The sequence below is a fragment of the Staurois parvus genome, unplaced genomic scaffold (assembly GCF_062004578.1).
Source record: "Staurois parvus isolate SC_StPar_1 unplaced genomic scaffold, SC_StPar_1.0 ptg000013l, whole genome shotgun sequence".
Classification (NCBI taxonomy): Eukaryota; Metazoa; Chordata; class Amphibia; order Anura; family Ranidae; genus Staurois; species Staurois parvus.
In genome coordinates this window covers 3,190,035-3,217,848 of record NW_028317809.1, presented here as the reverse complement: position 1 = coordinate 3,217,848, position 27,814 = coordinate 3,190,035, and the positions used below count along the sequence as shown (strand labels likewise).

The window sequence follows — 27,814 nt, the reverse complement described above, 5'->3', positions numbered from 1 at the left end:
CCATGAGACTGAATATAGCTTGTGCCAGTAAAAAAGGTATGAAGGGGGGTATTTCTGGACTGAAGATGAATATTTCAATAATTCAAGATAAGATTTATTAGATGAGATTTATTGTCCTTGTAAAATAAATTTACAAAGAGATTACAATACCATTCCTCATGATGCATAAAATATATAAACAATACTTCACACACACATATCCACAAAACATACATTATATTACATTAATTCATTACATATTACTTGTTACATACCATTCATTGTAAACGAATGGTAAGCAATCATATAATTGGGGGGGGGGGGGCGCAAACTATAACACCCCAGATTAGTGAACAATAACCCCAGCTGGTTTTTTAATTTCTATTTTATTGAGGTATTAATTTCCATGTTCTTTTAAGCTGGAGTTCTGCTTCAACCACGCAAGACATATTTAGTGAGTCCCCCATGCACATTGAATTACTGTGCATGCCCCCCTTGAACCCATTGACTGATTCCCAGGCTATGTGCAGGAGACACTATAGGAAGTTTGCTTAGTTCACAAGTTCTAATGATCATTATTTTCAGTAAAAATTGCTGAAAATAACAATCTCATAGCTGAAAATAACAATTGTTATGGTAAATAACACACGCAATGTAGCTTAGTGAATTGAGCCCATAGTAACTATTAGGATACACTGTAATTAACTGCAGCTGTTATGAGCAGATGATGGCCTTTTCCTGTCATCAGTTGGTTATTTCAACTGTAGCCAACCTGCAACGTGAGAACAAAATGTTGTTAATAAATAAATAAAATACTGTCCTTTTTATCCCCTGTTTATAGTGGTAGTAAACTTAAAAAAAAAAAAATGCATGTGATGAATACCTACCTTAGAACAAAGGCCTCCAGCAGCGCACTGTCACCACTGACAGGGCTTCCATATTCACCCAGTCTTCCTTCAGGGTTTGTGGGTTGTGGTTGTTTGAATGGCAGAGTCGTGATCACATCACTACCATGCATGCGCACATGAGTCACGGATGCGGCATGAAGCTCTGAAGGGACGGCATGGGTCGGTGACGTCACTAGTTGCACAAACAGAGAATATCCTTCCTTGTACCTACAGGTGAGCTTTGTTTTAAGCTTTCCTGTGGATATAAGTGCACCAGTGGTGTTTACTACTGCTTTAACACCTCGTTAACTCAACTATAGACAAACCGTACTTGTAACTACCACTGCTGGAAGAACCTATTGCTATGGCATCAACTGGGTTTTTAAAGAATTAGGATAAGATTTGGAAAAATGGTGGTAATGAAGTCCATTTCTGAGCTGGAGTACAGAGGTTTGCCAGTACTAAGAGTGGGGCCTATCTGTGCTGGGAAGCTGTCGAGATAAGACAGCTTCCCCCCCACATGGGTCTAGTTGAACATAATCAAAGGGCCAGGGATACTGGTGATATCATACCTCAAATATAACAATGTCTGTATTTGGGAAATTACTTTTGACTGATAGCTGGTGGCAGTGGGCGGATTTGAAAACTGCGCTGCCGTGAGCTGTCAACCAGTCACAAGGTGGACCTGATGGGGACTAGTCTCTCAGTTCCTCAGTAGGCTTGGCTCACCGCACTACTCAGCCATAGACCTGTCAGTATGTTAGGTGCCGTGGTCAGGGAGGGAGGAAGGAGTGTACGGTATGGACACTGTGACCTCAGTGCCAGGCTCTGACAGATTCACATAACTGTCTCTGACATATACATGCAAACTCTGACAATTTGGTGTGGCAGCCAGACACTTTAATATATTAAAATTGCATTGCTAACAAATGTAACCACTTAAAAAAAAAAACAAAAAAAAATAGTTAATAGTAAATACCTGGTGATCCTGCCAGTCTATGGCCTTTCTACTGCAGACTGACAACAGTATGTTATCTGCAATTAATTTATGGCAGCATTGTCACCCTGTTTAGGGGTGGCCTGATGTGTGCTGTAGGGGGGGTGGGCAGGATGGTTATCTGCCAATCAGAGAAGCATACATATGTGCCAGTAGGAAAGTAGGAAAGGCCAGGGGCGGACTGACCATTTGGAAACTCGGGCACTGCCCGAGGGCCTGGGGTCAGTAGGGAGCCACATGAGATGCCCCTGGTACCGTTTTTCATAGGCCTTTTTGAGTTTGGGCAAAGACACAGGGGCCCCATGATCTCCTATTGCCCGGGGGCCCCATGAGTTGTCAGTCCGCCCCTGGGAGAGGCCCAAGGTGTCCGCTTGATCCTGTGGAGTTTAGAAACTTGGGGCCACAGTGACATTTCTACAAGGGCTAAAAGAAAGAATTGCAGCGTTATTAGAGGAAGGTAAAGTACAAACAAACAGTGAGAATGCAGCTGTAGGGGTAATAGGATGGGCAGGTAAAAAATACAAACAGAGACTTTAGTTATTCCTAATTATCGACTTCTCATTTCCTCTAGCTCAGTGGTCTCTAATTTAACCTGCGGGCCATATGCGGCTCTTTGCTTGCCTTGATCTGGCCCTTGGGAAACTATTCCTCCCTCTGACATCAACAACAGGGTATTGTTACTTCCACTGACACCGATGATGAATGAGCATAAATTCTTCCTCTGACACCAAAGATGGGATACCATTCCTCCCAGTGACACCAAAAGCATGTAGCACCAACTAGCACCAACAACGGGGCACTATTCCGCCCGACGGACACCAATGATAGTGGCACTATTCCTCCCACTAATACCAATGATTGGGAACTATTCCTCCTCCACCTAACTCCAGGGGTGCTATGCAATGTTTTTACTTCCACTGACCACCAAGCATAAGGCATTATCAACTCCCACTGCTCATAGCCCAGTAAACTGGCCCTTTGTTTAGAAAGTTTGGAGACCCCTGCTCTAGCTGTTTTTTCACAGACAAGGTCTAAAACACAACATTCCTATGCTTTTGTTTGTCTCATTTGTGTATAATATTTTTAAAACAAAACATGCACACAAATAAAAAAAAAATTAATTTGCAAACAACGTCACAATATTTTTTTACAAAAAAAAATATACATTGTTCCTAGGTATAATAAGTTTTTTCAACTTTATTTCTGAATTAATAGCCCAAAGCTAAAATATGAAAATTGTTCTGGTCCATAACAGATGTGAAATGTGAAGTGAACATGGCAGGGTAAAGTGCACAGACCATGTACAATATGTAGCATGGCACATTTATTGTAGTCATATAGTCATACAAGATTTTCTCTGACTACAGTAAATTAGAATCTGAGTTGACAAATATGTTCATCTTCTTAAACAATATGTAAACCCAACATTTCATATTCCTGATATGTGCGTGCTGTACGATGTACTTGTATAAAAATATCCTGTTCTCTTTGTAATGCTTCCTATGTATGAAATCCCTGGGGTTCCTGCCAGTTCCTCTGCTTTTCTATTAAAAACTGACCACACTTGGCAGGAGAGCACTGCATGGCTAGTTCGCTAGCTATGCTGGGAACTCAGTGTGCTCTCCTCTAATGGTCAGACTTCTACTGACACCCCCCCTGTTATTCACTGGGAAGATCAGTATGCTGCTGTTTCTCCTCTCCAAGCTCTTATGCAGCTGAAAACAGAGGGTATGTGATCACTTATAAAAAAAAGTGAAAAAAAGTGTTTATAATGTTTTTTGTATATCTATACACAAATGTTTAGCCTTTCATTTCTATTTTAAACCGAATGGGTACCTTTTACAAGGTGAGGGTTTACATATACTTAACCAGTCATTTTAAACTAGGGTTCCTTCAGAGGATGGTAGGGCTCTCTGGACAGTGGCTGATTAATGTCCCATCTGATGGTGCCTGTATAGTTACCCTTTTGGCATAGCCATTGACATGGCACCAAGGATCTTTTCTGTTGTCCGTAAGGGTGGCAGTATTCCCACTGACCCCCTATAAAATGGGCCATTCTTTCAAATGACCGTCAACTTCAGGTGTAACGAAAAGCAAAAACTTTTTTTTTTTTTTTTTTTTTTTTAATTTTGGACAGAGTGGAGAAGGATTAGAACACCTGTCAGTTTTTATCCCTGTCTGTCTCTTTGTTAGGGAGATTCATCCTCTCTATTTGTCCTGTTTACTGTTATAATTGAAAGTGAAAGTAAAGAAAATCACAAATTTTGGGTTGTTTCCAGAAAAGTAATAGAGGGGAAATCTTCCAAAAGAGACACTAGTTCTGGTAACACTCTGGGATTCCCTTACTTCCTCTCACTGCCTGTCTTTGGCTATTGGACAGGAAGTGAAGGAACATCTCACAATAGGACACAGATGGCAAAAAACCCCCAAAAAACTGACCCCCTATATTCTATTCAAAATGGTAAAAATAACAGTTTTGCCATTAGTTACACTAATGTCTTCCTTTCACTGAACATAGGTGTAAAAAGGCACTTCTTTAGCAGACCATAATTTAGTGGGTCACTTCTCTGATGGCCACCAATGTAAGGGCACACCATTCCTATTGACCTCAGCGTAAGGGACTCCTTCATTGAGCAATATAAGGAGGCATTTCTCCAAAGAACACCAATGTAAAGGAGTCAGTCTGCATTTCTTTTCTGACCATTATTATTACAGGCATACCTTGGTTTACGAAATTTAATTCGTTCTGCGGGACTTTTTGTATAGCAAAAAATGTGTAAACCGAAACACCGTTTTCCCACAGGAATGCAATGAAAACTAATTAATCCGTTCCTGAGGTCAGAAAAAGGTAAACACCACTAAAATACCGCATGAGTTATTTTATCAAGAAAAAATGTCACATGGGGTGGGGTCACATGCGTGGTGGCCCCGCCCCTTACCTTACCCTATTTAAGAACTGTCAAACCACTGGAGCAGACAGATGGCGGGGGCCAACGTCGGAAGCGGAGCCTTTTTTTTTTTTTTTTCCGGGTCAGCAGTGGGCATCGTGATTGACGTTGGATCTACTGCGGAGGACATTCTTTTTAGTTTTTTCTTTTAATAAAGGACTTGTGAAAGACCGTGTTGTGTCTTTTTTCACACTACACTTTTTGTTTTTTGTGAATGAGTATCAAGACCATGTACCCCATACTCCTTTACATGGGGGGGCTGGGATCTGGTGGCCGATATTCCGATAAGATCCCTGCCCGCAGACCCCCACAACCACCGGCCAGGGTTGTGGGGAAGAGACCCTTGTCCCCATAAACATGGGGACAAAGTGCTTTGGGGAGGAGCCCTCCTACCCCAAAGCACCCCCCCCCCCCATTTTGATGGCATGTGGCCTGGTATGGTTCAGGAGGGGGGGCGTTCGCTCGTCCCCCCCCTTTCCTCACCTACCAGGCTGCATGCTCGGATAAGGGTCTGGTATGTATTTAGAGGCGGAGGCTCACGTCATTTTTTTTTTTTACATTTTGGTGTGGGAGTTCTGATCAAAATCCATATCAGACACGAAGGGCTTGGTGTGGATGGGAGGGTGGACAGCACGCCGGTTTTCAATTTATTATGGTACCGGTTTTTAAATGTAATTCCCACTTTTTTTTTTTTCTTCACTATAGCTCAGAGATTCAGCTGTTACTTTCCCCCCAGCTAAAAGAACGTTTCCTTTTAGTTTATTTCCCCAAGTTAAAAGAAACAATGTTTCATTTTAGTTTCTTAAAAGAAACAAAGCTTCCTTTAACTCTGGGGAAAGTGACAGTTTATTATGTGAGCTACAGTGAAGAAAAAAAAAAGCAGGCAATTGCATTTAAAAATTGGCACTGACATACACTTCGTATTGTGAAAAAAAATCATAAACAAATGTGTAAACCAGGGCATTATTTTTAATGGATTTTCATTCGGTACTGAAAATTAAGTTAACCAAGGCGTTTGAAAACCGAGGTACACCGGTACTTTTAATTATGTAAATGTCCTCAGATCATTTCAGCACTGAAAGCGGGAAGGGGGTTGTTAAACAAGAAAAAGACCCCAACTAAACAAACAAAAATGATCTGGCTTAAAGCCCCCGTTCACCCCAATGTGATTTGTCATGTGATCTATGGAACCATTCAAATTGGTGAAGTGAGGATTTTGAACTATTTTTGAATATTTCATGTGCAACTTACATAGACATCTGTACATGAAGTCGCACAGATATCAGGCAAGCCAAACATAACATCACATTGACCAGCAGCTTTTAAATCGCGCTGCTTCAAGTGAAGCAGTGAGATTTCAAAGCCGCATTCAGTGTGAACGAGGGCTAAGTGTCCAATACATTAGGTATGTCACTTTCAATATCCTTTTATTTATTAGTTACTCTATCTACACTATACTGGACTTGTTAACGTACAGTGTCACGCATAACTATGCTTTTATCAGTACTTTTCAGTACATGCCTCACCACCCATGTTTTCTACATTTTGCCTGAATCTATTCCAGCTGAGCTCACCTTGTACTGTGCATGCCTAGAAGCAATTCCATTTGTTCCCATGCAAAGGCTGCACCTGCAACAAAAATGATGTGCAATAAATGAAAAAGAAAAATCACTTAAAATGATAATATATATGTATTTTTTTAAATAAACAGTTGTGATAGTCCATAATAATTAACTTCATGTTTTTAGTGTACATATGGTGCAGTGCTAAATTTAAATATAAATATAAAGTGCACTAAATACAATAAATCAGATAAATACCAGCATACGGATCCCAAAATGGGGAACTTAAATTAAAGTGCAAAAATCCTTAAAGTGCAATTGAATGAATAACTAAAAATGGTGCTCCACTCTTAACAAGGAACTGGTGTCGTGTGGTGTGCTCCACTCTTAACAAGGAACTGGTGTCGTGTGATGTGCACACCACACGACACCAGTTCCTTGTTAAGAGTAGAGCACTGTCTGTTTTAGTGTGGAGGATTCCCACAGCACTAATATTTGGACTCAAAAAGGACTTTTTGCTGCTTTTTTTTGAATTAGTGTTTCACTTTATTTGTTTCACTACATATATGATGTTGGTTCACTACACTTAAGATTGTTTTTGTGTTTTTTACTGTGTGTATAGTGTATACACATATTTTTGTTTTGGCACTTATCACTTTGTATTTATCCCATTTGTAGGGATGCACCTTGTTTACACTATTGGTGTGTATTATCCCGGATTTGGGAGTTTGTAGTTTTTCACAGTATTTAGGGTCTAGAATTATGACCCATTTTTTAGTTATTCATTCAATTGCACTTTAAGAATTTTTGCACTTTAATTTAAGTTCCCTATTTTGGGATTCGTATGTTGGTATTTATCTGATTTATTTATTGTATTTAGTGCACTTTATATTTATATTTAAATTTAGCGCTGCATCATATGTACACTATTTGTATTATCCTTTTTAGAGGTATAAGGTTGGGGTGCTAGCAGCTTTGTCTAGGTTGCGTTCATTTAGTGCAGGAGGAATCACTACACTTTTTCCTTCATATTTTTGCAGCAGGTTTGAAAAAAAACTTGATTGGAAGCTATAAGCAACATCACTATTTTTTGATCTTTATAATAGTGTATACTAATACATACAACTGTGATTACATTAGTATAAAAAAACAAATAAACACATGTAAATTGTCAATTATTTAAATTGTGCATTTCTCTTGTTTATGCATCTTGTTTATTATTACATTAGATGACAAAAGGCACTATTGAGAAGGAAGAGTGATTTAGGCTGAAAGATTCTGTATCCAAAAGAGGAGGGACTGACAGTAGCCAGATTATATGAGATAAGGAAGTTAGCTTTATATGACTTCACATTTGCAGATTGTAAAGTCCAGTAAGTGACCATGAAAGGTCAGCTGAGAGTAGAGCTGTTATATAATTTAGGATGCATTGTCTGCCATTACACCGTGCTGTATTGCTAAATGTCAATGAAAATCAGTTTAGCAAACTGCATGTTCTGTCTGATTATACCCCGAGGCTTCACCATATGCTTTGCTTCTATCTGGCTCATTATCATATTTCCTAAGTGTGTGCAAGCTGTCTGTATTTTCACAAAAGTAGAAAGGCTCGTATTTTATGTGTTTGAGGAATTGTCTCTTTGGAGGATTCTTATGCATTTCTTATGAGAACCTGTGTAAGATGCGTGTTTTTTAATTAATATCATAATTATGTATTTTCCGGCAATTTTTAAATGGTTTCCTGCAATTATAATTAAAGTAAAATGCTGAGTTGATATTTTTTCTCTCTCTATATCTGTGAATGTGTTTGGAAGGAGGAGTGTTTTAAAACAACATTATGCAGCAGCCATCTTGATATCATTTATCTTTCTAGCACGTGGAGCAGTTCCTTCAGCCTAAATAGACCAGCCAGTGCTGGGTCTCAACCATCCCAGGTTACAGCAGGGTTGTATTGACACATATGTCCAAGCTTGTAATTAGTATCTGTATTAGGGATTTCTTGATTAAAGACTTTCTTGTTTGAGATTCTTTAATCAGGGGGCTTTCCTTATGTTTATTTTAGGTGGAAACTAAGAACTTGTCACTTTGACAGCAGGGATTTGCCTTCTTCACCACCTGTGTGTGTTTACTAGGGAATGTATATAGTGATTTCATATATCTATATTATATTATTTAGTACAATCAAGATTAAAATAATCTATTTTAGAATCTTTTTAGGCCACAGACATTGCATATGAATATTTTGTTTGTTCACACTAGGGCTGAAACAACTAATTGACATAATCGATTATAATTTGTGGGACATGTAGTCCTGGGCAGCAGAAGGAAGATAGTGATTGTAAAGGCAGAAGTTTTTTTTTACCTTGCTATAGGGCAGAGGCGTCCCTAGGGTTCGTGTCACCCAGTGCTGTAACACTTGGTGACACCCCCTCCGACGATCCCTGCAGAATGGGTCGGATCTGCGGATTGAGCATAATGGATTGGACTCCATTCTATTATGCGCAATCCGCAGATCCAATCCATCCTGCGGGGATCGTTGGCTTTCTTTACAACTTACCTTTTTGTGGAGCGGGTCCGGTGTCACCCCGTGCGGTCGGTGTCACCCGGTGCGGACCACACCTGCCTCGGGACGCCACTGCTATAGGGGCAATCTATACTACACTTTGCAACTTTCTATGGGGGCACCCTGACAGCAGGAGGAGCCAGAAACCCCCGTGGGGGACCCCTGAAGAGGAGATTTAGGGCTGCTCTGTGCACAGAGCAGGTAAGTATGACACAATTGTTGTTTAAAAAAAATAAATTATTGCTGGCCAGGACCAGCTGATCAGTGAAGAGGAAGACAGGACAGAGCTCTGTGAATGTAAACACAGAGCTCTGTCCTGTGCTGTGCAAAGCAGGGAATAAAAAGCGGCACATCCCTTAGTAAAAACAACACATGGTGAATGCACCAAGCACTGTTAGCACACAGTAGCAGAATACATTTTGTACTAAATTTATGAAAATTTTTTATTTTTTTTAATTATTCTATTGGATATGTTTTATAACAGAAAATAAAAAGTATTGTTTTTTTTCAGTCTTTTTTTGTTTATGTAATAAAAAGTAGAAAAACCCAGTGGTGATCAAATACCACCAAAAGAAAGCTCTGTTTGTGAAAAAATTATATAAATTTCATTTGGGTACAGTGTTGCATGACTGCACTATTGTCAGTTAAAGTAGCGCAGCGCCAAATAGTAAAAAATTACCTGGTCATGAAGGGGGTAAAATTTGCAGGAGGGCAAGTTTGTTAAACGTTACATAATAACTAAATTACACACGTACTTTTTTGAGGTTTTATCTGATTAATCAAAACCATAATCGGCCATCTAATCGATTATGAAAATGATCATTAGTTGCAGCCCTAATTCACACATCCAGCTTTTGGCACATTTTGATATGTATATTTTAAGGTCTCCTTAGCTTATTTGTTGTTGTTTATGGAGCTTAATGTCAAAGAGTGAGAGTATCCTCCTTATGGCTGGGTCTGTGGTTTCAATGAGAGATGTCCTGCCTGTGTTTCTGTGGTTTCTATGAGAGATGTCGTGCCTGCAAGGATACCTTTGCATTTAATTATTCTTGCTTGTTACTACCCATCATACACAATCTGCTTGCATTACAAAGCCATATACTACACAATCCGTTGTTATACAAGTATGTATTTTAGTGTCACTGTTGGCAGTTATGCAAAGAAAAGTAAGATGATGGTGGCAGCAACTTGAGCTTGGTAAGATCACTATATGTGTTTTTTTATAGTCTATGGCCAAATAATTTTTTTTTTTTTTTTTACAAGCCACATGTACATGGGACACTTCTAAACGATGGAAATTGACTGCTGGAAAATGTAGGTTAAAAAAGTCTGTTTAGCCACGTTTGCATAATGCATTTATGTGCGTTTGCGTTTAGAAGCGTTTTTTAAAGATAAGCACAGGAGAACCTCCCAAATGCCCAGAATGAGCTGAAAAGGGGTACATTATTAACTATTTCAGACTGTTTCAGAGAAATACACAGAGTAGAAGCAGACACAGCAGAATGTGTCGACATTAGCTAGGTGTGAGTTGCTCATTAACATTTCTTTTGTTTCCAAGTGTGGGACAGATGGCTAGTGAAATGAGTCATTAAGGCCTCCTGGCAGGGGGTCTTCATGAGGAATTTGAGGTTTGAATGGTCATTAACATATCTTTTGTTTCCAAGGGTGGGAGAAGTCTGAGGTGTGAATTGGTCATTACAATGTGTGACAAGCTTGGTAGGAACATCCTGTGTACAGAGTTTTGTCCATTCGAGCACCTTGAAAATGTTTTACATGCATTTTTCATTATGAAAAAAGGCTTTGGACAGCATGGGGAACTGGAAGAGTTAAAAAAAAAACATTTCAAATGCTTACAAACATGATTTTCCACGTTTACAAGCGTTTTGCATTTGAAACGCTGATAAAAGCGACTGCTGAACGCAAGTTTGATGCATTCAAAAAAATGACTGCCTGTAAACGACTGTAAACGAAGATATGTACTTGGACACATAGGAAAACATTAGGGTGAGTTCAGTGGCTGCTGTAAAAAACGCTGATTAGCGCCTAAATGTGAGTTTATCAGCTGCACTGTACATGAGCCCTAACAACTAACGTTGAAGGTCAAGATGAATAACTCTTGCAGATTCTTTGGAACTTTGTTTCTTAGTCCAAGACATGCATTAGCCAGGTGGTACAACTCCTTGTTTCTACTGATAACTGATGTTCCTTAAATTAAACATAATTCTACATGCTACAAAAAAGGTTGTCTAAAAATATCCAATAAGGTCCAGCGCCAAGGTCTACACCAGCGGTTCTCAACCTGGGGGTCGCGACCCCTTTGGGGGTCGAACAACGCTTTCCCAGGGGTCGCCTAAGACCATCGGAAAACACATATTTCCGATGGCCTTAGGAACCGAGACACCGCTCCTTGATCCGTCTGCAGGTGTGGGCGGGATGACATGCCGTCCCTGTCATCTGGACACACCCCCGGGATCAATCCTTCGTCGGTGATTGGCCGCCAGAACTGTAGCTCAAGAGAGGCACACAGGCGGCCAATCACCGGCGAGGAGGTGGAGCTTGGAAAGGAGGAGCCGAGCGGCACCGCGAAGCACGAGCGAGTGAAGAGGAGGAAAGCGGCCGGAGAAGGAAGCCATCTGACCGGTAAGTGTTTGTACCATGGGAGAGGGAGGGAGCGAGCGAGCCCAGGCTGGAGCAGGGGTCAGCAAGGTAAGTATCATTGGTGTCAGTGGGAGGAATAGTGCCCAATCATTGGTGTCACTATTACCAACGATGGGGCACTATTCCTCCCCCCACTGACACCAACGATGAGGCACTATTCCTCCCCCCACTGACACCAACGATGGGGCACTATTCCTCCCCCCACTGACACCAACGATGGGGCACTATTCCTCCCACTGACACCAACGATGGGGCACTATTCCTCCCACTGACACCAACGATGGGGCACTATTCCTCCCACTGACACCAACGATGGGGCACTATTCCTCCCACTGACACCAACGATGGGGCACTATTCCTCCCACTGACACCAACGATGGGGCACTATTCCTCCCACTGACGCCAACGATGGGGCACTATTCCTCCCACTGACGCCAACGATGGGGCACTATTCCTCCCACTGACGCCAACGATGGGGCACTATTCCTCCCACTGACGCCAACGATGGGGCACTATTCCTCCCACTGACGCCAACGTTGGGGCACTATTGCTCCCCCTGACGCCAACGATGGGGCACTATTGCTCCCCCTGACACCAATGATGGGGGCACTATTCCTCCCACTGATACCAACGATGGGGCACTATTCCTCCCACTGACACCAACGATGGGGCACTATTCCTCCCACTGACACCAACGATGGGGCACTATTCCTCCCACTGACACCAACGATGGGGCACTATTCCTCCCACTGACACCAACGATGGGGCACTATTCCTCCCACTGACGCCAACGATGGGGCACTATTCCTCCCACTGACACCAACGATGGGGCACTATTCCTCCCACTGACACCAACGATGGGGCACTATTCCTCCCACTGACGCCAACGATGGGGCACTATTCCTCCCACTGACGCCAACGTTGGGGCACTATTGCTCCCCCTGACGCCAACGATGGGGCACTATTGCTCCCCCTGACACCAATGATGGGGGCACTATTCCTCCCACTGATACCAATGATGGGGCACTATTCCTCCCACTGACACCAACGATGGGGCACTATTCCTCCCACTGACACCAACGATGGGGCACTATTCCTCCCACTGACACCAACGATGGGGCACTATTCCTCCCACTGACACCAACGATGGGGCACTATTCCTCCCACTGACACCAACGATGGGGCACTATTCCTCCCACTGACACCAACGATGGGGCACTATTCCTCCCACTGACACCAACGATGGGGCACTATTCCTCCCACTGACACCAACGATGGGGCACTATTCCTCCCACTGACACCAACGATGGGGCACTATTCCTCCCACTGACACCAACGATGGGGCACTATTCCTCCCACTGACACCAACGATGGGGCACTATTCCTCCCACTGACACCAACGATGGGGCACTATTCCTCCCACTGACACCAACGATGGGGCACTATTCCTCCCACTGACACCAATAATGGGGCCGTATTCCCCCCACTGACACCAATGATGGGGCACTATTCCTCCCACTGACACCAGTGATGGGGCACTATTCCTCCCACTGACACCAATGATGGGGCACTTTTCCTCCCACTGACACCAGTGATGGGGCACTTTTCCTCCCACTGACACCAGTGATCATTGGTGTCACTATTACCAACGATGGGGCACTATTCCTCCCCCCACTGACACCAACGATGGGGCACTATTCCTCCCCCCACTGACACCAACGATGGGGCACTATTCCTCCCCCCACTGACACCAACGATGGGGCACTATTCCTCCCCCCACTGACACCAACGATGGGGCACTATTCCTCCCCCCACTGACACCAACGATGGGGCACTATTCCTCCCCCCACTGACACCAACGATGGGGCACTATTCCTCCCCCCACTGACACCAACGATGGGGCACTATTCCTCCCCCCACTGACACCAACGATGGGGCACTATTCCTCCCCCCACTGACACCAACGATGGGGCACTATTCCTCCCCCCACTGACACCAACGATGGGGCACTATTCCTCCCCCCACTGACACCAACGATGGGGCACTATTCCTCCCCCCACTGACACCAACGATGGGGCACTATTCCTCCCCCCACTGACACCAACGATGGGGCACTATTCCTCCCCCCACTGACACCAACGATGGGGCACTATTCCTCCCCCCACTGACACCAACGATGGGGCACTATTCCTCCCCCCACTGACACCAACGATGGGGCACTATTCCTCCCCCCACTGACACCAACGATGGGGCACTATTCCTCCCCCCACTGACACCAACGATGGGGCACTATTCCTCCCCCCACTGACACCAACGATGGGGCACTATTCCTCCCCCCACTGACACCAACGATGGGGCACTATTCCTCCCCCCACTGACACCAACGATGGGGCACTATTCCTCCCCCCACTGACACCAACGATGGGGCACTATTCCTCCCCCCACTGACACCAACGATGGGGCACTATTCCTCCCACTGACACCAACGATGGGGCAATATTCCCCCCACTGACACCTACGATGGGGCACTATTCCTCCCATTGACATCAGTGACGGGACACTATTCCTCCCACTGACACCAATGACGTGGCACTATTCCTCCCACTGACACCAATGATGGGACACTATTCCTCCCACTGACACCAATGATGGGGCACTATTCCTCCCACTGATACCAATGATGGGGCACTATTCCTCCCACTGCAAAATTACAGTTATGAAGTAGCAACGAAAATAATTTTATGGTTGGGGGTCACCACAACATGAGGAACTGTATTAAGGGGTCGCGGCATTAGAAAGGTTGAGAACCACTGGTCTACACATATATAGTCCTGGGAATAAACCCCAATGGGACTCCAGGGAAAATCCACAGCTGCTATAGATAAACCACTGGAATATGGAAAGAAAAAGCAGAAAGATAATAATCCAAAGCGCCTAGGGTTCCCAATTAGATCGTATTGAGCTTAACCAGTCTGTATATCCAACTATTGTTGAAAAGCAGCAAACACCATCAGCTTAATCATATTATAACGTTTTATTGACATCCAGTAAGGCCAGTAATCCGGCTCAAGAACAATTGTAATAAAAACTCTGCAACCACGTAGGATGTTACTCTCCACTTACATGTTCCTTGATGTGGCAGTGAGTCTGAAAGGAGCTGGCATCCAGATGTACCACAAGTATAGCAGTAATCCCCTTTGACTGGAACCAATGTGGGTGTCAAAGGCTGGGGCCGCTTGCACTGCAAGTGACGCACCAGATGTAAACAAGGCCCGTGTACTAGGACGCCAGAGGACACTGCACGGGATCCGACCCCAGAAGCCTACGTCACAGGTCAAGGGTGGTGAGGACGTTGCTTTATTGACGTGTTTCACGCACATGCGCTTTGTCAAGTCAACATAAAAAAGGCTGGGCCACCAAAAAGGACAAACAGCGTTCAGAAGCCTTTCTGGAATCACTCATTTTATTATCTGGCTTTTTTTTTTGTTGCCTTTTTAGTGGGACGTACATATAGAATTTGTTCTACAGCCCCCACCTGGGTCACCATCACAGACAATCATTGCTAGCCACCTGAACTATTTTGAGAGTAATGATAGCAACCAAACCTTACACCTGAAGGGGCCCAGTGTTTCATTGAAGCCTTCCAATTCACAAACCCATAGCACTTTTACTTTACTGGATTAGTGCCCGCACAAAGGTCCTTCTAAAGATGTGTATTTTTGCTTGAATACTGACCTATGTATCCTGGCTGGAGTTGTGGTGACATCATTGGCATGATTTCTTTATCTGTCTGCTACCTACCTCAGGTTTCTGTCTATACTGCAACTTCATTTGAAGGCTGGGTGCCAGGACATCTGAGTTTTGTATAAACTATTTGCTGCATGAAAATTTGCTTCTGCTCTTTGGTTACTGTGTAGCTCATCAGATGTTTATAATGAGGGTAACTTAAAGGGTAACTCGACTTTTGTGGGAAACAATTGCAAATAAAAAAATGAATATAGTATATACAGTTGCTACACAAGTCCTATTATATAATTGAATGTTATTAAAAATTACCTTTCCTTTTCTATCTGAAAATCTGTAATTTTCTGTAAAATGCAATGTGGCAACCTGGAGGCATTCTGTGTACAGAATGCCCCCCAGAAATGTCACTTCCTGCTTGTGTGATTGGATTACTGATTTCTCCAGAAGTCTACACTAAAATACAAGTCAGATTTTGGCATCCCCTGCAACAAAAATGTCATGTTTGGTGAGATACTCCCAAATGGAAATCACGTTTAAAGGGAAGCAGAGCCCTGCAGGTGAAGCAGCTGATTGATAATTATATAGACACTCCCATTCACATTAATTTTGCACATGGACACTGACAAACAAACTGCTATTTCTTCAGAATACCAAAAGGTAGGATTCTGCAACATTGTTTGTAAAATCCTTGCAATGTACATAGATCACCCAGAAGGGAATATATATAAAATCCTCCTGCTGTCAGGGCTCGCGGTATGACCAGAGATGTGTGAACTGACACAGGGAAACGCAGGCTCAAGTATGGTGTAACAATATAATTTATTAAAAGCTATACACAAATATAAAACGCACAATATACACAAAACCAAACCTCCAACTGATAACGGAATGTACACAGACAAGAGCAGTCAGGGCTGGTGAGGTGGAGTGGTCAGGCAGGCCGGGTCAGGAACCATCGGGCAGACAAGACACAAAGGAGCAGGCAGAACGTAGTCAGACGGGCCGGGTCAGGAACAATCAGGCAGACAAGGTACCAAAGGAGCAGGCTGGAGAGTGGTCAGGAATAGACGGGGTCGGTGCAGGCAGAGTTCTATTAAAGTCAGGAGTCAGGCAGAGGGATCAGGAAGGCAGACAACAGGATCAGGCACAGGGGCTCATGGGCACAATACACCAAGGCCCTGACTGCAGGCCTGGCCATTCCTTAAATACACCTCCTGCAATCAGCCTCAGGTGATGGCTTGATTGCAGGAGTGAGCTTCTGGCTGCCGAGAGCACCCTCTGGCCAGCCGTGGTACTGCAGCCCACAAGGCAGGTGAGTCCCACCACCATTGGCGAGTCCATTCCTGACACCTGCGCTTATATGGAGTATGATAAATTATAAACTATAAAGCAGCTCACACTTAAAACTGAACCTTAATCCGTGAAATAACTAATAAATAAATACTGTAGTAAAGCGCTAAATACCATAACCTTATAATGAAAAATAATTTTAAAGTGCAACAATGCGTGCCAATATGTAGTGCCAAACCTATGTGATCACAGATCTTAATAAATTATCAGACCTTCTATAATAAATACATACAAAACCACTCAAATAAATACCAGGATCTGATGAAGTCACGTGGTATAGTGATGCAACACGTAGATACGCCATGACACAGCTTCCGGTCCGCGGTGACCTACTTCCGTTACAGGCGCCATCTTGGCACACCCAGAAAGAGTCCTAACCCATGCAGTACACCCAGGCATGAGGTGTATGCGGTTTTATGCTGTAAAATCAACGTCTAACAAGTGAGTGGGCATTGTTTTTTAAATAAATAGTCTTTTTATCCACTTAATACTACACTATGAGGATCTTTTCTCTCACTTACCAATATCTATGGTGAGTGATATGCAGAGTTGGTGATACAATCCTGGGAGGTCTGGAGGTCAGATTATTTACCTGAGAGGTGAACCACAGTAAGAGGATACCAGATACTGCTGGAGAAGGATCTAGGATTGATCCTGAAGGCTTGGTGGTCCATTAGGGTCGCAGAGTGGAGGTGAGGGGACATTTTAGCCACGGAGGATAAGTGTGGTGACACCAACACAGCATTTATCACTTTGATCACCTTGCATGAACTCTTTGTTGTTTAAGCACTTTAACAGAAGATTTATGAACTTTTGTGATCTTATACTCATTATTTAATTTGGATCAGTTTGGTCACTAGTTTGCACTTATCACTTTAAGTGTGCTATGTAATTTGTGAAAGGGGTTGTTTAATCATTTAATCATTTATTGCACATATTAGTATTTATTGCAGAGTGAAATATCTGTGTATATTTGATATATACACATAATTTGGTCACATTTTTTGCACATATCTCTTTAAAGTGTGATTTATGTAATTTATTTATGGTATTTATTTGAGTGGTTTTGTATGTATTTATTATATAAGGTCTGATAATTTATTGAGATCTGTGATCACATAGGTTTGGCACTGCATATTGGTGCACATTGTTGCACTTTAAAATTATTTTTCATTATATGGTTATGGTATTTAGCACTTCACTACAGTATTTATTTACCCAGCAGGGAATGTTTTATTTTTTCTCTATGAAAGTGGAGTTAAAGCGGCGCCACCCAAAAGGGTAAATTCTGCTTTTAGAACTGCTCCCCCGCTCCCCATTAACGATTGGCACCTTTGGGGGGGAGCGAGTTCTCGAATTTGACAGTGCAGAGCCACCAGCATTTTGACAGCATTAAGAAAGTACCGTAAGTCTGGCACTCATTTCTGTTTCAATTGTGTTTATTGCAAATTTTCTTTTCAAAGAACAAAACATAACAAGTGCATAGGTAAATAAAGGGAAAATACATTCTATAAGACTTTGGACTTTGAAGGCATAAATATATACCAAAAAAAGTTTTATAAAAAGTACAAGCTTTTTATTGTCAAAAATTATTTTACCATGTAGATATACTATATGGTATGTCTGCATGTTAAAATAATTTTTTGACGCAATACAAAGCTTGTACTTTTTGTGAAACTTTTTTTGGTATATATTTATGCCTTCAAAGTCCCAAGTCCTTTTCCCTTTATTTATCTCGTATTTCTGGGGATGTTGGCTACTGATCAGGAAACCCCTTTTCTTCTCTTTTTTGTAACAAGTGCATAGGTGTTCGGATTGTCCCATTTACAAAGGTACATACAAAACAAGGAAGGCACATAGAAATAGCCGAGTACATGCCCTTACCTACTCCAGGGTACAAATCAGGAGGTAGCCGAAGAGATGTAACATTAGTTGAAGCTCTGGAAATGCACAATAAGGAGTGTTCCTCAGTACATGTCAGATCAGTGACTTATCACAGTGAGGTGAAGTCTGACGCTCATTGAAGACGGCTTCTTTATGCGCATTTGAGTGCAGACAATATACAGAATTATATTCACTTGCATTCACATAAATGAATATACCTCTGTCATTTCAAAGCATTTCTCTAAAAATCAAACCTGTATAGGGCATAAAGACACTCAAAAATCTTCAACAAGTTGACACTTGTGTCCAACAACAAGTAAAACTACCTTGTACTGCTTTGTGGCATTTCAAAGTATAATACATATCTTTTTGATTTTGAAATTTTCTTTAGAATCAGATGGGATGGTGCTCTAACCTAATTATTTCTTAGAACTTCAAGGACACAGCCATTTATAATGCTGGTAAAGGACAAATGAGTGGGCTTTTTAAAGTAGATGTAAACACTTACTGGATGACTTTGTTTTTACTAAAGCATTCTGTAGCATCAGAAATGCCATGTTTTTATCATAAAACATTGTTTTCAGGCTTTTCCACTTCTTCAATACTGTTGAATTATCGCCTATTTTAGGCTCTACCTCTCAGCATGCAATCACCCCGTTGTAGGCTTCACATCATTAATCAGGGCCAGCTGCTTGACCGTGACAATCACATAATAAAGCAGAGTTCCAGTTAAAAAAAAAAAATAAATAAATGTGGGAAAACCAAGGCATCTCACACATTCAAGACATCTATACAAACAATAAATTAGACTCCTTCTCAACACTCCAAGAAAAATTTCAGCTCCCTAATATGGAATCCTTCATTTACCTGCGTATAGCGCACTCTCTGCAAAAAATTAACATCCCACATACAATAGCAATTCCTACCACTTCACTCAACTTCTTACAAAAACCACATTACCCAAAAAAAGGAATCTCAACCTTCTACTCGCTCATAACCAATGCTCAGTACACTTTAAAAACTACTTCTCTAGCCACCTGGGAATCAACTTTCGTGCGACTGATACAACCACACACATGGGAAAGAACCTTCTCTATCACCTACAAAGCCTCCAGATGTAGCTCCCATTGGGAATCATACATGAAAATTCTACATCAATGGTATTTAACACCTGCTAAACTCTCCCTATTCTACTCTCAACATTCCCCCAACTGTTGGAGACAATGCAGAGAAGTAGGATCCACTTTCCACATACTGCGGACATGTAAATCGCTCAAATATTACTGGAACAAAGTATTCCAATTGCTCTTTTCCGTCACTGGAGCCCCAGTGACACCAAACCCAGCTCTTGCACTCCTACACATAGGAATTGATAAATTTCCTGCCGACTCCTGCACCATCATCATCCATACATTAACAGCCGCCAAAACCAACACTGCTAAACTATGGAAATCATCCAAAACTCCCTCTCTTACAAATCTGCTTACTGACCTTAATCTCCAATGCGAGATGGAAAAAAGATCAGCCTTTCACAATTCCTCATATCAAAAATTCAAGTACCAATGGTATTGATGGTTACAAAACCCCAATTGTACTATAAATTGATATCCATATAACCATATCATACTAAAACTATGCAACTGACTTGTGTCCAGTTCTCCCCCCCAGTTAACCCCCCCCCTCCCCCTTCCCCTCTCTCCCCCTTCCCCTCTCTCCCCCTTCCCCTCTCTCCCTTTTTCTACCCCTCAACCACTTTATGTACAATAGTTTACTTAACCCTGGTTCACACCACTCCAAGCATACCTCTCAGGTAAACAGGCCTACGCCTTTGCTGCCCCTAGCCGATTGCTGGGGAATCTACTATATATATACCTTGCTGTACCTAATGTGAACCGCATTAATGTACCATATGTTGTCATGTTGAAAATCTTTCAATAAAAATATTTAAACATAAAAAAAAAAAAAAATAAGTCAGCAGCTACAAAAACTATAGCAGCTGACTTTTAAAATACAGTCACCTGTCCCTCGGTCCAGTGGTGTCCTCACCACCGCTGGTTTTACTGGCCGTCTTCTCTCCCTGGCGCCGGAAACTTCATTGTGGGCACCTGGCTGTGACAGCTTGCGGCTTCACAGCCGGGTGTCCACTGTGCATGCGTGAGGAGCGCTGCACTTTGTGAATGGCCCCGTAGTCTTCTGGGACCTGTCACATGTCCCAGAAGACTACGGGGAGGACAACGTCCGCTTTTGATTGCCTAGGCGATCGCAGCAGGAGTGGGAGTGCGTACCTGTCAAATTTGGGTACCCACTCCCCAAAGGTGCCCATCCTTAATGGGGATCGGGGGACAAAGACTTAAAGCGGAACTTCCCCTTTTGGGTGGCGCTCCACCATAACTTGCAGTCTCCAACAGTGCCTATGACCAGAACACAGTGCAGGAGCTCAGTTGAAAGACGGTTGTCCTGCCATAACAAGAAGTGCCTGAATAAGGATCACCAGTTATTCTTTTCAAGTAACACATGAAAACCTTTAGTTTATATGGTAATATCTTATAAATACGCTTATATCTTATTAAAATAATGGCAGTTCCAATTTTTTTATGTTACACAATATTATTGCAAAGGTCTAGGAAATGCAAAATTTCAGTACAAATCACGCTAAAGTGAATTTTAGGGCAAACAAGCGCAATACATTTTTTGGTAAAATATAAAAGATGAGGTGCCGAGTAAAGAGATACCAATGTGCTTAACATTTAAATCTGTGTGTGCCTATGAATTTGCAAAAAATTCAATACCCTACATGTTTTATAGATGCTTCAAAAGCCCCTATAGGTCATCAGTTTAATGTTATGGAGGAGATCTGGTGCTAGAATTATTGCTCTCACTCCTGCACGCATAGCGATATGTAACTTGTATTGCAATCAATGTTTTCACATGTAGGCACGGCACTGTGTGCATTTCCATTTATACATGTGTACTGGTAGGAGTGGGGGGGGGGGGGTCTCAAATTTCTTTTGGGTGAGGATGTTATGTGCTTGGGTATAACTTTTTTTTTTTTTTTACAAAAAAATTTTTTTTTTTAATCACACAAAGTCCCCTATGTGATGATTTTTTTGATGACAGGTTCTCTTTATTGAGATATGCAGGGTGCCTTCTGGGCTCCATTAGATGTATTGCAATGCAAACTGCATTGCAATACATCTTTAACTGGCAGTGACAGGTGTGTCCTGGACGGACGTCGTCATACAAAGAAGGGGGGGGAGCGGATGCTTGTCCGCTCTCCTCTCCCATCCACCCGCTAGCACCCGCCATGGCTCTCTCTGGGCCTGCAAATGAGCAAGTGTGGGGCCCGGAAACATGGCGGGAGCGTGAGTGTGTGTGCGTGCGTGCGTGCGTGTGTGTGTGTGTGTGTGTCGGAACCAGGGGCTGTGGAGGCAATCGACTGCAGCAGAGCTGCCTAACTGCTTCCAGGGAGGGAGGGAGGACACCTTCCGTTTCCGATCGCCTAGGCGATTGGACCTGAAGTGGGAGCAGGTACCTGTCAAATTCAGGTACCCGCTCCCCCTCCTGCCCCCCAAAGGTGCCAATCCTTAATGGGGAGTGGGGGAGCAGTCCTTAAAATGAAACTTCCCCTTTTGGGTGGAGCTCCGCTTTAAGCTTTGACATTCTTTGAGGGACAATTTTTTCACCAACATATTGCTGTTGTTCACTGGTCCATTGTGTTCCCTTTTGTTGGTTATCTTCTGATTTGAGATTATATGTTTGTGATCATTCAGTGCTTTCTTGAACACACTTGCTTATAGGCTCCTTGCTCTGTTGGACAACTAGAAAACCTGATGCAAAAAACTTAATTTCTAAGAGGGTATTTTTTGGTGATATTGGCAGCACACAACAGGCTTTAGTAGCTTCACTTACAGTAACCCACCCTGCAAGGTGCCCTGTAGAATTTGGTTGCAGTGGACTAAACATAACTCAAAATATGGTAACTGAAATGAACATTTGGTCTTATAGAAGAAATGTGGGATTGCAGAAAAAAAAAAAAATACTCGCTTTCATGCTGCAGCATTTGTGTGACACTGCAGCTACCCCATGCTGGCTCTAAGACCAAGAGCTGACGATTACATGACCACTGATATGTCAGCTCTCAGTCTGCTTGGAGCAGAGAACACTGCTCTCCATTTTGCTCTTTCAATGCTCACTGGAGTGCCAGGCCAGGAAAGGTGTGAGCATGGCTGGCTCTAGCTCTCAGCTTCTTGCTGAAGGTGGACCCAGCTCTCAGGCTAGGTTCACATCCATGCAGGCTGCAGTTATGCGTCTTTGAACATGTGTTTTTGATGCATTTTGCGGGGTTTTTTTTAGTGGTACACCGAAATGAAAATTCTGGTGCCGAAAATGAAAATTAAAAATGCACTTGGCCGAAAACCGAAATGCACATTTTTAAAAAATGAATATATATTTTTTTGGTTAAAAAAAACACTGATTAAAAAAAAAAATACCCCAATTAAAAATAAATTGTAAAATATGAAAGAGGATGTTATGGCGAGTAAATAGATACCCAACATGTCACGCTTTAAAATTGTACACGCTCGTGGAATAGCATGAAACTGCGGTACTTACAAATCTCCATGGGTCATGCTTTCAAAATTTCTACAGGTTAGCATTGTAAAGTTACAGAGGAGGTCTAGTGCTAGCATTATTGCTCTTGCTCTGACATTCGTGGCGATACCTCACGTGTGTGGTTTGAACACTATTTACATATGGCCATAGTCTATGCGTACACCACTACACCTTTTATTTATTTATTTATTTATTTAATGGTTGTGTTTTTTTTGTTTTTTTTTGCACTGTCCCTTTAAAAAATGTTTTAATCACTTTTATTCTTATCACAAGAAATGCATGCATCCCTTGTGATAGAAATAATTAGTGACAGGTCCTTTTTATGGAGAGATATGGGATCAATAAGACCCCACATCTCTCCTCTGCAATGTAAAACATTGGATCAAAAAAAAGCATTGATCTAGTGCTTTAAAAAAAAAAAAATGGCCGGAACGGGACGTGACATCGCTCCGGTCCTCTGAGGGCATAGAGATGAGTGGCGGCCATCTTTCCTTCACCCATCTCTATGCCCAGCGCCAGGATCGATGTATTTTTTCGGCACCTGTACTGGTGCTTTTTTTTTTTCATTTTGGTCAACGGCCGAAAGGGGTGTTTTTGGCCGAAACTTTCGGCCACCAAAATTTCGATGCATCCCTTCAAGACCCCTGGTCTTAAAGCAGATATTGTGTCCAATGAAGATCTTTTCAGCCCTTAACAGATATTTCTAACCTGTTAAGCTAGAAACAAGAAGTTCTTTACAATTCTGAAGGAAGAAATGTTCTGTTTCCCCATTTTCTCCTTCAGTGCTTTAGTTTTATGTATTTCAAAGTCAAGTGTTTAAAATGGGACAACTGCACAAAGAGCTCTTTAAACTATATCATTCCAAGTATGTGGAGCTTGACAAAAATAAAAGGGTAAGCTGCAACTCATTAGATGCTCCACCAATTTGTAAACCTACAAAAATGGCTAAATGCATAATGAGATGTTGTTTTCCAAGAGAAGTGGTTCAGTGAACATGAAAGTATTGGTTTTATCACATGTCAACAAGCTTTGTACACTGTTCAGTTTTCCACTGGCAAGAATAGCTAAGAACTAATGCATTCAGGTTAGTGATCATTAAAGCAAAGTACTGCTAGCAGGGCCCAATGCTAAAAGCTGTAGCCTATAGATACATGGCCTTCTATATATATTTTTTTTATTCTATTTGTACAAATTTTCTTATGAAATACCTAAATTGGTACACATATATTACACAAATATTAACTCTGAAACTGATAGACAGCTGAGAGGTCCCGTGAGTATGGGGTCTTGTGAGCTACTATGGTGTATACAAAGTGCTAGTGAATAATTAAATAATTAAAAAATAAATGTTGGGTGATACTAAATTTTGTTGTGAAACCAATACCATGGTGAAAATAAAAATTTTAAATTATGTTTAAAACCTGTGAAAAAAAATGAGGCTCGTATCATTGTGTTAGAGAATACTGTCAGAAATAGTGTCGTGCTCCACTACCAATTAGAATAAAAAAATTGCGATTAAATGAATATTAAATAGAAATTAAATAAATAATAGTCCAGCATCAAAGAAATATATATCAATATCACTGCAATTATATTACTGTCCTTTTTAAGTCCATGACTTTAAAAACTTCTGTGATACGAAATAATAACTGTGCAGTCCACCAATCATACAAAATCACCTTCACCGGCTGTGCTCTCACCTGGTGTATATGATCAAACCGTTAAGCGAGGTCATACAAAGCTTGTGTCCCTTTAATTGGACTTAATGGTAAATGAATAGGATTATCCCTCTTTTCTTGAGATGGATGGATGGATGGACAGAGTGTTCCCTTTTCCCAGCAGGGGGTCCCCTTGCTTCCTTATGAATTTTCCCAGAGCCGAATGGATGGATGGAAATATCCCTCTTCCCACTAGGAAGTCTCCTTGCTTCCTAGGGCTTTCTCTCCATAGATGTAATAGCCATGAAATGTAATAAAAAAAAAATATATAGTGCCTTATCCTCTTTAAAATTAATTTATTAAATAAAGTGGTGCACTCACATGTGTTACAAGTTAAAAACGCATAAAATTGTTGAAATTTGAATCCACAGTAAAGTTTTTCATTATTGCTGAATACTTGCTGTATATTGCTTTAAGCGTCATGAGGTCAGAGTCCCTCCCCCTATCAACTGCTTGACCTTATTTTCTTTATACTTGCGATATCCCAGCTCCTGTGTTTCCATAACATCGGGCAACTGATCTCCAATGGAGCAACCATAGCAATTATGGAGCTTTCCTATTGTATTTGATACTATGATGTACACTGAGGAACAGAAAGGCAGCATGTATAATCCGAACAAGTTCAAACAACTGACACAGCAGCAGCTGTCAGTTCTTAGGAAGTTATTCAGCTTTTGAATCCCAGCTCCAGAGTCATTCACTGTTAGATTTCTTTTTCATTTAGCCAGCAGACTGAATGAAAAAAAGCAGCAACAAAAACAGATCCCTCCATCCACACAAACAAGGTGGATGGAGGAATCCCCTCTCGCCAGGGACATTGTATTCTGACAGCTGACCCGTAGCTGTCATAATACAGTGATCAGATGCTGCAGGCATTATTTTTTCCAGCATGCCTCTTTGACAAAAATGTATCAATCAATTTCTGTCGATCAAAGACATCCGCACATGTATGGCCAGCTTAAATTACCTTTCCATTGCCAAGAAAAAAAAAACTTATTTACTATAAGTGTTCTATAAAGTGATTTAATTTTATAATCTCACTCGTTTTGATGTTGTACATACTAGCATATTGATACACAAATGCTTGATCAAAGAAGCCAACTGCGTCCATTTGAGAAAAAACATTATCTGTGTTTCCAACCAGTTCAAGTGGGCTTTAAATTGATATTAAAGGCTTAATTATTTTTTTATAACAAACATGGTATATTTGCCTACTCTGTGCAAGGGTTTTGCAGCCCTGATCCTCTTCTTTTTGGGTCCCGTGCCGGCTCTCTGGGATCAGTGCTTTTTTTTTTTTTTTTTTGATCCAATGCTTTACATTGCAGAGGAGAGATGTTGGGTCTTATTGACTCCATATCTCTCCATAAAGAGGACCTGTCACTAATTATTTCTATCACAAGGGATGCATGCATTAATTGTGATAAGAATAAAAGTGATTACATTTTTTTTAAAGGGACAGTGCAAAAAAAACCCCCAAACATTAAATAAAATTTAAAAAAAAAAAGGTTAAAGTGCCCCCGTCCCCCCCCGTGCTCGCACGTACTGGTGAACGCATACGTAGGCCTTGCCCACATATGTAAACTGTGTTCAAACCACACACGTGAGGTATCGCCATGAACCTCAGAGCAAGAGCAATAATTCTAGCACTAGACCTCCTCTGTAACTTTACACTGCTAACCTGTAGACATTTTTAAAGCATCACCCATGGAGATTTTTAAGTACCGCAGTTTCACGCCATTCCTCGAGCGTGCACAATTTTAAAGCATGACATGTTGGGTATCTATTTACTCGCCGTAACATCCTCTTTCATAGTTTACAAAACAATTGGGGTATATATTGTTTTTCTTTTGTTTTGTTTTTTAAATCAGTGTATTTTTTTCAAAAAAATATATATTCATTTTTAAAAACTGTGCGTTTCGGTTTTCGGCCAAGTGCAATTTGAATTTTAGTTTTCGGCACCAGAATTTTCATTTCGGTGCTCCACTAGAACTAACCCCCACAGCAGATTGAAATGCAGTGCGGGAAGCCGTGTGGGACCACGGCTCTCCCGCACTGCATTCTATTGTGAACTGGCCCTTAGTTTTGTTTTCAATAAAATTAGATTGCTATGCCCTTAAACTGAAGTTTGGACTGACATGTCTCCCTAAAAACGCATCTACAACACAAGCTAACGATTTCCCAGATCACAATAAATATATACTGTATACACACACACACTGGCCCTGACCATAATAAATAAAATATGTACAGAAGTATTACATATCTTCTTTAATAGATACAGAGTTTAGATCTAGACCTTGATCAAACAGCTTGGCAGAATTTAACAATGTTGTGTTCCAAGCTGAGCACCATTCATGCAAACTGGGTCAAAGCAAAATTTTGCTTGTCCAAACATCAAAGGTGTGCCTGCACCAAGATCTATGAGGCCATGCCTGAAGGGAAATTGTTAATCCCAGCATCAGGAATATCCTTTTTTTCTAGAATTTTGTGGTAACTCAATATTTCAATGCTGTGTCACCACAACAAGAAAAGCAAGAATGGCAAAGATAGTTATTATTTCTGACAGCTTTAGTTTTCTAAGTTACATTGAGACATTAGAGATTTTCTGTTTACATGCTGTGGTTAACAATACCTTAAAGCTGAACTCCGCTCACAAAAACTTTCAATTAAATACTGTAGATATATTTTAAAAATATTCTTCCCAAATATATTGCCATATATTTGAAATGCTACAATTTTGGCCATATTCAGTATATTTCTATATATATATATATCCACACACACTGCATGTTGAAATGCGTTTTTATTACAAAATATATGAAAAGTATTTTTAAAATTACATTTCAAATATACTGTATGTCTTTAAAAATACAAATCTACATTTGTGGAATGCATTTACCTACCTCCGGAAGGTCT

The 27,814-nt window shown here is 41.5% G+C and overlaps 1 protein-coding gene and 1 long non-coding RNA gene across 3 annotated transcripts in view; one reads left to right on the top strand and one right to left on the bottom strand.

Annotated features, from left to right (window-relative positions):
• The window catches only part of PSD3 (pleckstrin and Sec7 domain containing 3), a 661,118-nt gene that overhangs the window by 36,226 nt on the left and 597,078 nt on the right, over window positions 1–27,814 (top strand). The gene's annotated exons all lie outside the window — the stretch shown is intronic.
• LOC149473576 (uncharacterized) overlaps window positions 94–27,814 on the bottom strand; it is a 108,848-nt gene continuing 81,127 nt past the window's right edge. For both annotated transcript variants that reach the window (XR_016312419.1, XR_016312418.1), the window contains 2 exons: window positions 6,386–6,440; window positions 94–1,122 (listed from right to left, as the gene is read on the bottom strand). This is a non-coding gene — a long non-coding RNA (uncharacterized LOC149473576). The remainder of the gene's footprint in view (window positions 1,123–6,385; window positions 6,441–27,814) is intronic.